The sequence below is a fragment of the Anolis carolinensis genome, chromosome 2, assembly GCF_035594765.1.
Source record: "Anolis carolinensis isolate JA03-04 chromosome 2, rAnoCar3.1.pri, whole genome shotgun sequence".
NCBI lineage: Eukaryota > Metazoa > Chordata > Lepidosauria > Squamata > Dactyloidae > Anolis > Anolis carolinensis.
Window position 1 is genome coordinate 25,115,385 of NC_085842.1, and position 13,425 is coordinate 25,128,809.

At 40.5% G+C, this 13,425-nt stretch overlaps 1 protein-coding gene across 3 annotated transcripts in view; it reads left to right on the forward strand.

Moving 5' to 3' along the window:
* The window catches only part of ppt2 (palmitoyl-protein thioesterase 2), a 73,017-nt gene that overhangs the window by 27,083 nt on the left and 32,509 nt on the right, over window positions 1-13,425 (forward strand). The window contains exon 1 of one of the 3 annotated variants that reach the window (XM_016991841.2): window positions 5,606-6,221. The exons of the other annotated variants lie outside the window; for them this stretch is intronic. The gene's annotated coding sequence lies outside the window, so the exon portion shown is untranslated. Of the gene's footprint in view, window positions 1-5,605; window positions 6,222-13,425 lie in introns of those variants that run through there. 3 annotated transcript variants of the gene reach the window in all.

Genomic DNA, 13,425 nt, shown 5'->3' on the forward strand with positions numbered 1-13,425 from the left:
TGATGTTCCCTCCTCTAATTTTCATGTCTCCTTCCTCAGAGTCTAACCCTGCTTTACATATGAATGTTCAGCAAACAAGCAAAATAGATAAAATGATGAAATGTGCCCTCGCCTGACCCCTTTGCCAATTGGAAACCATTTCATTTCTGCATATTCTGTTTCTTCATATTCTCTTCCAGCTTTTACAATTAGGAAATACTTCCTACTGTTTGGGTGAATCTCTTTTTCCCTACTATTTTAATCAGCGGGTTTGTGTTCTGGTCTCGAGAGCAGCAGAAGCCAAGTTTGCTCTCCTTTCTACATGATATCCCTTTCAAGGATGGCTATCATATCACCTCTGAGTCTTCTTTTCTCCAATGTAATCCATACCAAATTCCCTAAAATGTTTCTTGGGCTTGTTTTCCAGACCTTTTGCCATCTTTACTGCCCTTTTCTTGTAAATCAACCACCATGGATAACTTCTTCAAAGTTCAGAGTTCAGACCTACCCATTGCTCTGAATTTACTCTGGAGACAAAGTTGATCTCTAAGGTTGATCTCGGTGCCCGAGTTCTGTTGACTATCTGCCTCCTTGCAAGCATGTCTATTTAATTGGGAACAAGCTGTTGACAAATGAGTTTATCTTTTGTGTTTGTAACAAGATAACATTGTGTTGCAATTTGGCTGCTAGGTCATGCTGTGAGATGTATGTCAAACCACTTCACCTACTAAAGGTGGATTGAAGTGGAACACATGGAATAGCTGCTGTGAGTGACCTTCATGAGCAGATAGGCACAATCTAACCCCTAAAGCCTAACTTGGCTTTAGATATACAGTATCAAAGATTGTTTTCCCTCTCATGAGAGGGGAAACAATCACTCGTACATCTACTTTTAAAGCCATGTTGTACGGCTCAGAATTTTGCTCCCGGTGGTGTATTGGGTTAAACCGCTGAGCTGCTGAACTTGCTGACCGAAAAGGTGGTGGTTCAAATCCAGGGAGTAGGTGAGCTCCTGCTGTTAGCCCCAGCTTCTGCAAATCTAGCAGTTTGAAAACATGCAAATGTGAGTAGATCAATAGGGTGGGAATGTAACGGCGCTCCATGCAGTCATGCCGGCCACATGACCTTGGAGGTGTCTACGGACAACGCCGGCTCTTCGGCTTAGAAATGGAGATGAGCACCAATCCCCAGAGTTGGACACGACTAGACTTAATGTCAGGGGAAAACCTTTACCTTTAAACTGTTCAAGGTATCTTGGAAGTTCAACCCTTCCTCTCTTCCCTTAGCATAGAATAAGGTGCGACCTTCTGGGTGTTGCAGAACTCCAACTCTCATCATCCTTATCCATTAGTCATGCTGGTTGAGAGCACATCTAAGCATCAGAGCTCATCATCTGAAAGATCATTGGTTTTCTACCCCCAAATTAGATGAATAACCTGATTCAGAACTGTGCCTAAAAGTGGCATAAACCTAGCATAGACTATTTTTTTCAACACATAGTGAGAGTCCTGTCTCCTTCTCATATTTGAACTAAAGCATTGAGGGAGGCATCCTGAACCGGTCCTTGGTAGCTGTGATGGTCTGGATGAGGGTGAACAAACTAAAACTGAATCCAGACAAGACAGAGGTACTCCCGGTCAGTCATAAGGACGAACAGGGTATAGGGTTACAGCTGAATGGGGTTACACTCCCTCTGAAGACATAGGTTCACAGTTTGGGAGTTCTCCTAGACTCATCACTGAGCCTGGAACCCCAGGTTCCTGCGGTGGCCAAGGCAGCATTTGCACAATTAAAACTTGTGCGCCAGTTGCGCCCATACCTTGGGAAGTCAGACTTGGCTGTGGTAGTCCATGCTGTTTTTACATCTCGAATAGGAGCCCCCAGTGGCATAATGGTTTAAAGCAGGGGTCCCCAAACTAAGGCCCGGGGGCCGGATGTGGCCCTCCGAGGTCATTTACCTGGCCCCCGCCCCCAGTTTTATAATATAATATATTGTATATACATATAATATTGATAATAATATTATAATGTAATACAATATAACACTAATAATAATACCATATAATAATATTAATTATATATTCTATATTACATATAATATTACTAATAATATTACGGCATAGTGGTATAGTTCAATATAGTAATATATAATGCTAATATTGTGCTATGCTAATCTATATATATAAATGAGTGATGGCATCACGGCGACCAACAAAACAACAAAACTACAGGCCCCCCCAACCTCGAAATTTGACAACACAACCCATCATCCATGCCTCTAGGTTCATACAAGAAAAAGAAAAGAAAAGTAAAGTCCTAATGAGAGGGAAAGGAGTAATTGTTTTTATCCAGTTGCTGCCAGTTAGAGGACTAATCTCTGCCCACTTGGTCTCCTAGCAACCCACTCAGCCCAGGGGACAGGCCAAGTTAGGCCTCACTTAGGCCTCATCCACAGATTATCTAATTTGCACTGGATTATATGGCAGTGTAGACTCAAGGCCCTTCCACACAGCTATATAACCCATTTATAATGGACTTAATGCCAGGGGAAAACCTTTAGCTTTTACCTTAACTACCACCAATTCCTCAATACTTTATTTCCCATATCACCATACTTCGCCACAGTAACGCGTGGCCGGGCATAGCTAGTAATATAATATATTGTATGTACATATAATTTGTAAGCCACTCTGAGTCCCCTTTGGGGTGAGAAGGATGTGATACAAATGTAGTAAATAAATGCAGTAAATAATAAATAAATAAATAAATTTTAGACTTAGGCTCGCCCAAAGTCTGAAATGACTTGAAGGCACACAACAACAACAACAACAACAACAACAACAACCCTAATTAACATGACTATCTCATTGGCCAGAAGCAGGACCACACTTCCCATTGAAATCCTGATAAATGTATGTTGGTTAAAATTGTTTTTATTTTTAAATATTGTATTGTTCTTTCATTGTTGTTGTTCTTGTTGTTGTTTTTGCACTACAAATAAGACATATGCAGTGTGCATCGGAATTTGTTTGTATTTTTTTTTTCAAATGATAATCCGGCCCCTCAACAGTCTGAAGGATTGTGGACCGGCCCTCGGCTTAAAAAGTTTGAGGACCCCTGGTTTAAAGCCTTGTGACTTGAAGGTTGGGTTGCTGATCTGAAAGCTGCCAGGTTCGAATCCCACCTGGGGAGAGCGCAGATGAGCTCCCTCCATCAGCTCCAGCTCCTTGCGGGGACATGAGAGAAGCCTCCCACAAGGATAGTAAAAACATCAAAACATCCGGGCGTCCCCTGGGCAACATTCTTGCAGATGGCCAATTCTCTCACATCAGAAGCGACTTGCAGTTTCTCAAGTCGCTCCTGACACGGAAAAAAAATCTCGAAAAGACTACTACAGTGCACTCTATATGGGGTTGCCTTTGAAGACTGTTGGAAGCTTCAAGTAATTCAATGGGTGGCATTCAGGCTTCTCACTGGAGCGGCATACAGGGAGCATACAACCCCTCTATTGCATTGGCTCCACTGACTGCCAGTCTGGTACCAAGAAGACTATAGCCTATAAATCCCTAAAAGGTTCTGGTCCAGCTTTAGAGTATTAAGTTCCCCTGAAGAGGTCCTGCTCTCGGTCCCACCGCCGTCGCAGTTGCGATTGGTGGGAATGAGGGACAGGGCCTTCTCGGTGGTGGCCTCTCACCTGTGGAACTCCCTCCACAGTGAAATCAGATCACCCCCCTTCCTCCTGGCATTTAGGAAACAACTCAAGACCTGGTTATTCAAGCAGGCATTCGGCGAATGAAAGAAATATGGAAAGACACCCGGGATTGTTGCAAGGTCTAAATGTTTTATGTTATGTTTTCTGTTATGTCTGCGATGGTTGTCACAGTTTTAATGGTTTTATTCTATTGTTATATGTTGTTGATTTGATATTGATGTTTATATTTGTGAGGCATTGAATTTTGCCATTGATTATGTTGTGAACCGCTTTGAGTCCCCCCAGGGGTAGGAAAAGTAGTATATAAGTGCAATAAATAAATAAATAATGCAAACCCTGAATTTTAAAAAAATATAAATAGTTTTTAAAACAAGCTAAAAGCACAAATGAGACTACACAACTAGGTTGGTTAAAATAGCAACACAAATATTTATGGCTATGTGGTTAACCCTCCATATTTGCAGGGGTTACAAACAGAAACGTATTATTTTTTACCTGAAATAATGCCTCTGTCAGAATTTCTATGCCCCTTTTCACTATTCAACCTCAACTGGAGGACCTTGAGATTTTTACAGAGGTGAAATCTTTACGAATATCTCAATCCTTCAGTGTGACTCTGTGGGCAACACCCAGCAGAAATTGCCTGGAGGACTTAGAGATTTCTAGGGAGAACATTTGATTGTAAATAAAGACGTCCACAAAAGCCAAACCCGCAAAAGTGGAGGATCGACTGTCATGCCACCAAACAGCCATGCAAAAAGGTCTATTGCAACAAAGCTTCATTGATGAAGTAGAAAAAGCTCTGAAGTTCCACATTGTAGGCACCAGGAAGTAAATCCCTTTGGCCTTGAGACTCCGAGCAGGTATTTAGAAATTGTTTATTAAGCCTGAATGTTGGCAGGAGCTCAGCAAACAACACAGATACTTTCAATGCCATCAATGGCAGACAGATGAGAGATTAGATCGGAAGGGCAAAGAAGATGCAAAGCAGATCTGAGGCAGGGCTGAGGGCAAGGAAGGTAAACATGATCGGAAGCCAGGAAGAAGTGCTCTGCTCTTGAGTGCACTTACTTTAATTGCAAGGCATCTCCTATACAGATAAAAGGTCCAAAGCAGAGGTGGGCAACTGTGGAAGAATAGAGGATGTTTTAGCTACCTAGAAGACCTTGAAGGGCCATATCTGCTTTTGCAAAAAATGTTTTTTAAAAAGTTTAAGCTCTGTGAGTTATGGGATATTTACATGTTTTGAATACCCAGCCTCCCAATAAAATCCTCTCCAAAACAAGTCCAAAACACCTGGAGGGACCAAGTTTGACCATGCTTGGTCTTTAGCCTTTTCTGCCAAAGAGTGCAGGAGCCCTACCAAACTCCTACCTTGTTTCCCCTAAAATAAGACATCCCCAGAAAATAAGACCTAGTAGAAGTTTTGCTGAATTGCTAAATATAAGGCCTCCCCCAAAAGTAAGACCTAGCAAAGGTTTTGTTTGGAAGCATGCCCACCAAACAGAACACCAGAGCAGGCAGGATCAGTAAATGTACGTACCATAGAGTATTGTACATGGAAATATTGGTAGTAACAAGAAATTCTTGATAGGATTCATAGTTTATCTGGTTATGCTGGTTTGTAATGACAACTACTGTACAGTATATAATAAATGTTCATTTTTTTGTTCAGCAATTAATGTGAATTCTTCTTCATGGAAAAATAAGACATCCCCTGAAAATAAGACCTTGAGCATCTTTGGGAGCAAAAATTAATATAAGACACTGTCTTATTTTTGGGGAAACATGGTAGGATTGCATAGCACTGAGCCGTGACTGATAAAGTAGTATAAAATTGCATTAATACTACAATGTAGATCCATCCCTAGAATGGCAGCATCCTGGAGTAATGCTGTGTTTACTAGATCACCATTACCTAAGCCATCTTAATGGGGGTGGGCAGTGTACCAGGGAGACATCCCCAGTTGGTTTCCATTGGCTAGAATTGTGTCTTTTCTTTTCTTTTTTTGGAAACTGTAAGAAGCAGAAGCTGATAATGTATGCACCAGCTAAACTCTGCGGACCAATACTTTATGCAGTTTACCCACCCTGGTATTAGCACAAGTCTCCCCTTTGATCTTTTTATGGGGAAATAAATCCATGCAAAAGATATGGCCAGGGATTTTTAATCCAGACTGGAGATTTATTTGTGAGTCGTTGCAATTATCCAGTGGCCCCACTTGTGAATATTGGGGGTGGGGAGTATTTTGTTGGAAGAAGGAGAAAAAAACCCCAAGTAAAATGCAAATGCTCCCAGTGCCTTGTAACCTAGTTTCTCCAAAGAGCTTATTACTGTCAAGACACGTTTTTTTTTCAGCTTTGTAAAATAACTTGATCTGCATTGCGAATAGCTGCCTTCTCACACCCATCTGAGATTCTGCTGCTCTTCTGTGCTGCTTGGTGAGAAGGCTGGGAAACTTTGAAAGCTTGCATGTGGTAACGTCAATCTACGTCAGCTAGAAGTTGTCTGCGTTTGGATCTGATATTGGTGAGGGACAGGTATTTTTGTACTTCCAACATTTTTGTGTGAATGGGTGGGAAGCCTTTCTGAAAACCTCTATTCTGTCAGTTTATGCAGATTATTTTATTTATAGCTTGCCTTTCTTCCAGCACAGAACCAAAAGTCTTAGCAGCTCTGCTGTTATTGCAAAAAAATGGTGTTTCAGATGGATTGGTAGGTAGATAGATGAATAAGTAGATAAGTCCGTTTTGCTTCATATTTAAATACTGTATTTCTTCAAGTCTGAGATGCCATTGATTGTAAGACGCACACGAATTTCAGTGCCACCAATAGAAAAAAAGCTTTGTTTGGATATTGATAAAAAAAACACCTGTGATTCTAAGGCAGAGATACTTATATGGGGAAAGTACATTTTAGAATTGAAGAAATGTGGTAATTCTTTTGCTGGGAATAAAAACACATATATACTGACCATTTAATTTGGGTTGAAGGGAGTGAGAAAAGGTGATGTTTAAAAGGTGCATGGCATGAACACATGTAGCAATGCAAATTAGCTTTTTTAACTGACATAAGCAAAATTGGGGATATTTCAAAATACAGCCAGAAATGTGCATCAGCGAATTAGGTGCAACCCACATTGCATGGCAAAATCGATTCAGGGACAGGTGATCCAGCACTCCGTACATGGCCTTAAAGCTGCAGATACTGCGGATCCTGGAACCAGATTGGCACTAATCTCTCTGATGCATATTAGCTCTGTCTAGATCAGTGGTTCTCAACCTGGGGGTCCCCAGATGTTTTTAACCTTCAGCTCCCAGAAATCCTAACAGCTGGTAAACTGGCTGGGATTTCTGAGAACTGTAGGCCAAAACACCTGGGAACCCCAAGTTGAGAACCACTGGTCTAGATCCTGATTCAGTTTCTTGCTGTAACGTGTGATCAGCTCCACATTTAAGCTGCTTTCTCCTTTGCCGGTTTCATCTTGCCTTAAGTGGTCCATGTAGATGTGTCCTCACATTAGTATAAAACTTGACAGGAATAAATAAAATCTGAGTAGTATCTGGTAGGGAATTAAAATGTCAGTCTTTTATATTTGCAGGTTTAACTTTCATGAATTTGTTTATACATGGATTAATATGTTCCCTCTAGGTCATATGTTTTGGTCAACTTCTGCCAAAAATGTGAAAATGTGAGAGGGTAACTGGGGCCCCTGGTGGTGGGGCAGTGTGTTAAAGCGCTGAGCTGCTGAACTTGCAGACCGAAAGGTCCTAGGTTCAAATCCTGGGAGCGGAATGAGCGCCTGCTGTTAGCCCCAGCTCCTGCCAACCTAGTAGTTCAAAAACATGCAAATGTGAGTAGATCAATAGGTACCGCTCCAGCGGGAAGGTAACGGTGCTCCATGAAGTCATGCCGGCCACATGACCTTGGAGGTGTCTACGGACAACGCCGGCTCTTCGGCTTAGAAATGGAGATGAGCACCAACCCCCAGAGTCGGTCACGACTGGACTTAACGTCAGGGGAAAACCTTTACCTTACTAAACTGTACTTTTGATGTTTGTGTACAAGAAGGGATTTCAGGAGGTGTCACCAAGTAACAAGCCTCGCCAACTGAAATTTGCTCTACTACTTAACCATGAAGGCTCAGGAGTCCTCTCCAATTTTCAGTCTGGCAACTCTGGTTCATGGCAGTGTCGTTTAGATTTATAATACAGATAGGCAAATCTTGGTGGACTTGAGTGCTGTCTTCTGGAACAAGAATCGACCAGAAGTCTCAGTTCCATTTTCTTAGTGTAATCTTCAAAGTATTTGTTGATTTAATTTATATCTGCCTTTCTCCAAGTGGGGCTTAGGTAACTTATCATAAAGCTGAAACAGTATGGTCAGCTCTTCGCATTTGCAGGTTTGATGTTTGCATATTTGATTAAAATGATCTTTCCAGGGATCCTGTAAGACCTCCACTATGACTCTGTGGTCAACTCCCCTTGTCATTTTACATGATACTGAATGAGAGACTCCCTCCTGGGCACACAGAAGACTGGGCAACTGGAAGGCACTGAACAGACTGTGCTGTGGCACCACAAGATGCAGAGCCAACCTTAGGAAATGGGGCTACAAAGTGGAGTCCACAACATGCGAGTGTGGAAAAGAGCAGACCAGAGACCATTTACTACAATACAACCTGAGTCCTGCCACATGCACAATGGAGGACCTTCTTATAGCAACACCAGAGGCGCTCCAAGTGGTCAGCTACTGGTCAAAGGACATGTAGTAGAATTCCAAGTTTTTAACCTTGTTTGTGTTTTCAAATACAACTGTACCCTCGGTCCACTTCTGACACGATAAATACAATTTTACGTGACCCTCCAACTCCTGTATTCCTCATCATTAAACATGACTAGAGCTGATAGGAGTTGTGATACAGTAACATCTAGATGGCTGCAGTTTGTTCTGTTTTGTCAAGAGACTGAGGTCTGAATTTAGATACAAGGCTTGTGGATATGATGTCTGACTTAAAAATGTTCTTTAACCTTTCCCCAACCCCAGATCCACAAATGTTGTTGGGCTAATATTCCCATTATCCCCAGTCCAAAAGTGATGGGGTTGCAGTTCAATAACATCTGGGGTCCCAAATTTGGTAAAAGCTTAAGAACACCGACCATTATGTAAAGAAAATATATTTGGCTCTTTGTATCCACAGATTTTCCATCTGGATTCAACAGCCCTTTGAAGGCCACCATAGACTGATATGGCCTTCAGTGAAAATGAGTTTGACACTCTCGCCTTAGAGAAGTTTCCGGGAGAGCAGTTCTTTCCTTCTTTATGGGAAAAATAATTATTGGGGAGGCAGTGGAGCAATTTGCAGAGTATTCATGGCCAACCTCATTTTATACCGAGTGGCTGAGATTGTAGTAGATTCATGCTGACATGCTTGGAAATGCAGAGCTGGCCGGGTATCTACCAGGGCGGGGTTGATTGTGACAAAAATGCTGAATGATCGGTTGGCTCCGATTTTTGCATTCCAAATAAGAGGCACACTATATTTAGAGGTTTGCATGTGAAGGCAGATGGAATGTATGTTAAAAATCTCTCCTGTTTTTGATACTGACTGTCCTAGTAAGGTAAGAGAGGGGTTAGACTCTTAGGGGGATTTCACACGGCTAACCAGGTGCAATTGTTTTATGGTGTTGGTATGCTAAGACACTGTTCTTGTTGGTAAGGTTGTGTGAAATTGTTGCCAGCTTAGCATACTGGACATAAAAGTGGATGATTGTCATACTTTAAATCCGAGCTGTGGATTTATTGGCTCCTGGGTGGTCTTGAACAATTTAGTCTCTTTCCAAGGGTCAGCATCTCTTTTTCAACAGAAATATTTCTGCCTAGGGCAAAATGTTTTGCAACAGCAAGGAAAGGGGGGGAAAGGCAACCCGCGGATTCAAGTCACTGTCAGTTATTAATAGAAGAAGGAATATTCATATTAATATATTATTGATGACATATTTAATGTGATGTATAGTAAGTACTACAGTTACTGGTATGTAGTATGTTTCAAAGTATGCCTTGCATTATCTTTTGTTTTGGGAAATCCTATACCAGCAGCAGAGTCAGTATGGCATAAGTAGTATAAGCATTGGATTACGACAGTGGTTCTTAGCCTGTGGGTCCCTGGGTGTTTTGGCCTACAACTCCCAGAAATCCCAGCCAGTTTAGCAGCTGTTAGGATTTCTGGGAGCTGAAGGCCAAAAACATCTGGAGATCCACAAGTTGAGAGCCACTGGACTACGACTCTGGAGACCAGGGTTGTCCATGAAATCCATAACTTAAACTTTCTCAGTCTCAGAGGAGAGTAATGGCAAGCTCTCCCTGAACAAATCCTGCCAAAAAAAGCCCTATGATATATTCATTTATATTAATGGTTCTCAACCTGTGGGTCCCCAGATGTTTTGGCTTTCAACTCCCAAAAATCCGAACAGCTGGTAAACTGGCTGGGATTTCTGGGGGTGTTGAGAACCACTGATATATATGATCAGAAATGGCTTGAAGGCACATAACAATTTCTGAAACTGAGAATCCAATGCTGAGACGAATATGTCACAGACTCTGGTAGAAGTATACATGTCACTGAGGTTGCACATCTGTATCTGTATTCTACCATTTCATGCTCAATATATAGAAAAGAAAATCATGTAGAAAGTTACCACATCACAGGAATAGTTTGGAAGCTTGGGAGCTAGTTTTTGATGGATGGGAGATTATTTCTGGATGGAGGACTGTTCCATCAAGTTAAGGAGACACAGGCACAGAAGCAACAACTAAATATAGTTATGATCCCTGTATGCACAGGAGGTACGTTCCTGAACTTACTGTGGAAACAGAAAACCATGGACTGTAGTAAAATGTGTTGAAATGAATGACTTCCACCAGAAGTTACTATACAGTTGTTCTGGAGAGCCTAGGTCTTCTAGTGTGAAGCGTACAATAGAATCACTCGGAGAACCTTAATAATTCCTAGAAGAATATTTTGTTGGATACGGGTAAATAAAGCCATGGACACCAGTCTCACAGGTATAGCAGTCATATTGTACAAAAATATATTACACTAACAGAAACAGGTTGGCTGTCCACCATCTCTGATGCATGGAAATTTGGGGAAAGCCTGGTTAGGCTAAGGATTATTGTATGTTTTTATAGTCAGGTCTCCACATTTGCTGGGCTTAAGGGCACTGGACCACCATGAAAATGAAAAACAGTTAATTTTAAAAATGCTATGTTTGAAATGTATATTTTTAATTCATAATGTATTTTAATAGTTTTAACTGTTTTATGTGCTGTTTTATATTGGTTTGTATGGGCATCTAATTGTTGCCACTGTTGTAAGCCGCCCTGAGTCCCTTCAGGTGAGAAGGGCGGGATATAAATGTGAGAAATAAATAAATTTGTTTTACCATGGAAAAAATCTCTCAGTAGGAATATCTAAATTCTCTAACATGATTCTATGGTTGGTGTCCGCTTGAAGAATTGCACTGGAAGACCTAGAGATTCCTGGAGCAAATGTTGTAATCAAACCCATGAATAATCAAGTTGCCAAAAGTCACACCTGAAGTTGCAGAGACTGACTGTATATTTTAATCTATACACTAGCTATGTCCAATGAACTCTTATAAGTGGGTGGTTTAAAAGTGGAGTGAATTAATATCAGTGAAACTGACAGATGGTTTATGTGTAACTGTGATGCCAGTAGAACCTTCATTTTAAATAACTATGAATGAAACAAATGAATTGGCCTTTTCCTTTTTGGGTGGCTGTTGGAAGATTCTGATTCAAGCATCTCAGTGAAAACCTTCCTGAGTTCTGACAAGAAGAAGAAGCAATTCCTTTGTGAATAGAGGAGGTATATTGATTTAAGACATTTCTATACTACCCTTGAAGGGGCCATGATAGTGCATCAGGTTAAACCACTGAGCTGCAGAACTTGCAGACTGGAAGGTCGGCGATTCGAATCCAGATGTGGTGAGCTCCTGCTGTTAGCTCAACTTCTGCCAATCTAGCAGTTCAAAAACATGCAAATGTGAGTAGATCATTAGGTATCGCTCTGGCGGGAAGGTAAAAGCACTCCATGCAGTCATGCCAGCCACATGACCTTGGAGGCGTCTACGGATAACGCCGGCTCTTCAGCTTAGAAATAGAAATGAGCACCAACCCCCAGAGTCAGACCCTTCCTCAAACCGATTACAAGTGTTCTGCTAGAAAAACAGTGAAATACAATCCAATTGATAGATATAATTAAATAATAATAAGCATTAATGACAACAGATAATTAAAGTGAGCCAGTGTGGTATAGTGGTCTGAGCATTGGACTAAGACTCTGGAGGCAAGAGTTCATGCATATAATATAAATATAACTATTTAAATATAAATAGTTAAAACAGGAGACAAGTACTGTGTTTAAACTCTTCTCAGTGCTTAAGTGTTACGTAGATAGTTTCAGGTTAGCGTGCAGTCATTTTCAACATACTGTTTATGCTTCTCTGGAATTCCAAAAATGCTCCGAAATACAATTTTTTCCACATGGTTGACTGAGATGGTGACATCTGTGCTTTCAGACGGCTCAGTGTACACAAACTTTGTGTCATGTTGAAAATATTGGATATGATTACCTCCAGGCTATGTGTATAAGGTGTATTTGAAACAGATGAATTTTGTGTTTAGACTAGGGCCCATCTGCACAGTATCTCATAATATTAATACACGCAATAATAGATATTTCCAAATTTGGGAGGGGAAATCCAAAATCCCAAACATTCCTAGTCTCAAGCATTTGAGACAAGAGATTTTCAACCTATTACATAGAGATAATGCATTGTGTAAGCAGAATTTTTGTCATATCCTTATAACAGTACTTTAAGATGGAGAATGGGAAATTATGAATCAGGAGTGGGCAGATCTCTGTATGTTTTAAGTACTGTAGTCAGTTGTAAGTTTAATATGCCATGTGGCTCTAGCTGCAACATTACTTTGTATACAACAAAAAGATAATGAGATTTCGATGAAACGGCAGAAATAATCAAGTTATCTAATTCGATAAGAGAAAAGCCTTTGGTCACTTTTCAAAAAATTAACAACCCTTCTTGACTTTAATAGAAAAAGAAAGGAAAGAACACGTTGCTTGTGAGATTTGAAGACTAAATGATATATTTGATCTATTGCACAGTAGAAATGAAAGCCCTATCTCTCTCTCTCTCTCTCTCTCTCTCTCTCTCAATATATATATATATACTAGCTGTGCCCAGCCACGTGTTGCTGTGGCAAAGTGGTGGTGGTATTGGTTAAAAGTTGTTGTGGAATTTTTATTTGACGTTATTTGTATTTTTTAAATTAATTTTATTGTAACTTATCTTTTTTATTTATTATATTTTATTATTTTGTTGTATTATTTTTAGTTATTTTGTTATAGTATTTTATTGTATTAATTTTTAATGTTTTTAATTATTTTTATTGTATTATTTGTATTTATTTTATTTTTTAATTCTTTTATTAACACTGGGCTGAGTGGGTTGCTAGGAGACCAAGTGGGCGGAGCTTAGCCTTCTAAGTGGCAGCAATTGGATAAAAACAATTATTGCTCTCCCTCTAAGTAGGACTTTATTTTTCTTCTCTTTTTGTTGTATCAACCTAGAGGCATGGATGATGGGTTGTGTTGTCAAATTTTGAGGTTGGGGGGCCTGTAGTTTTG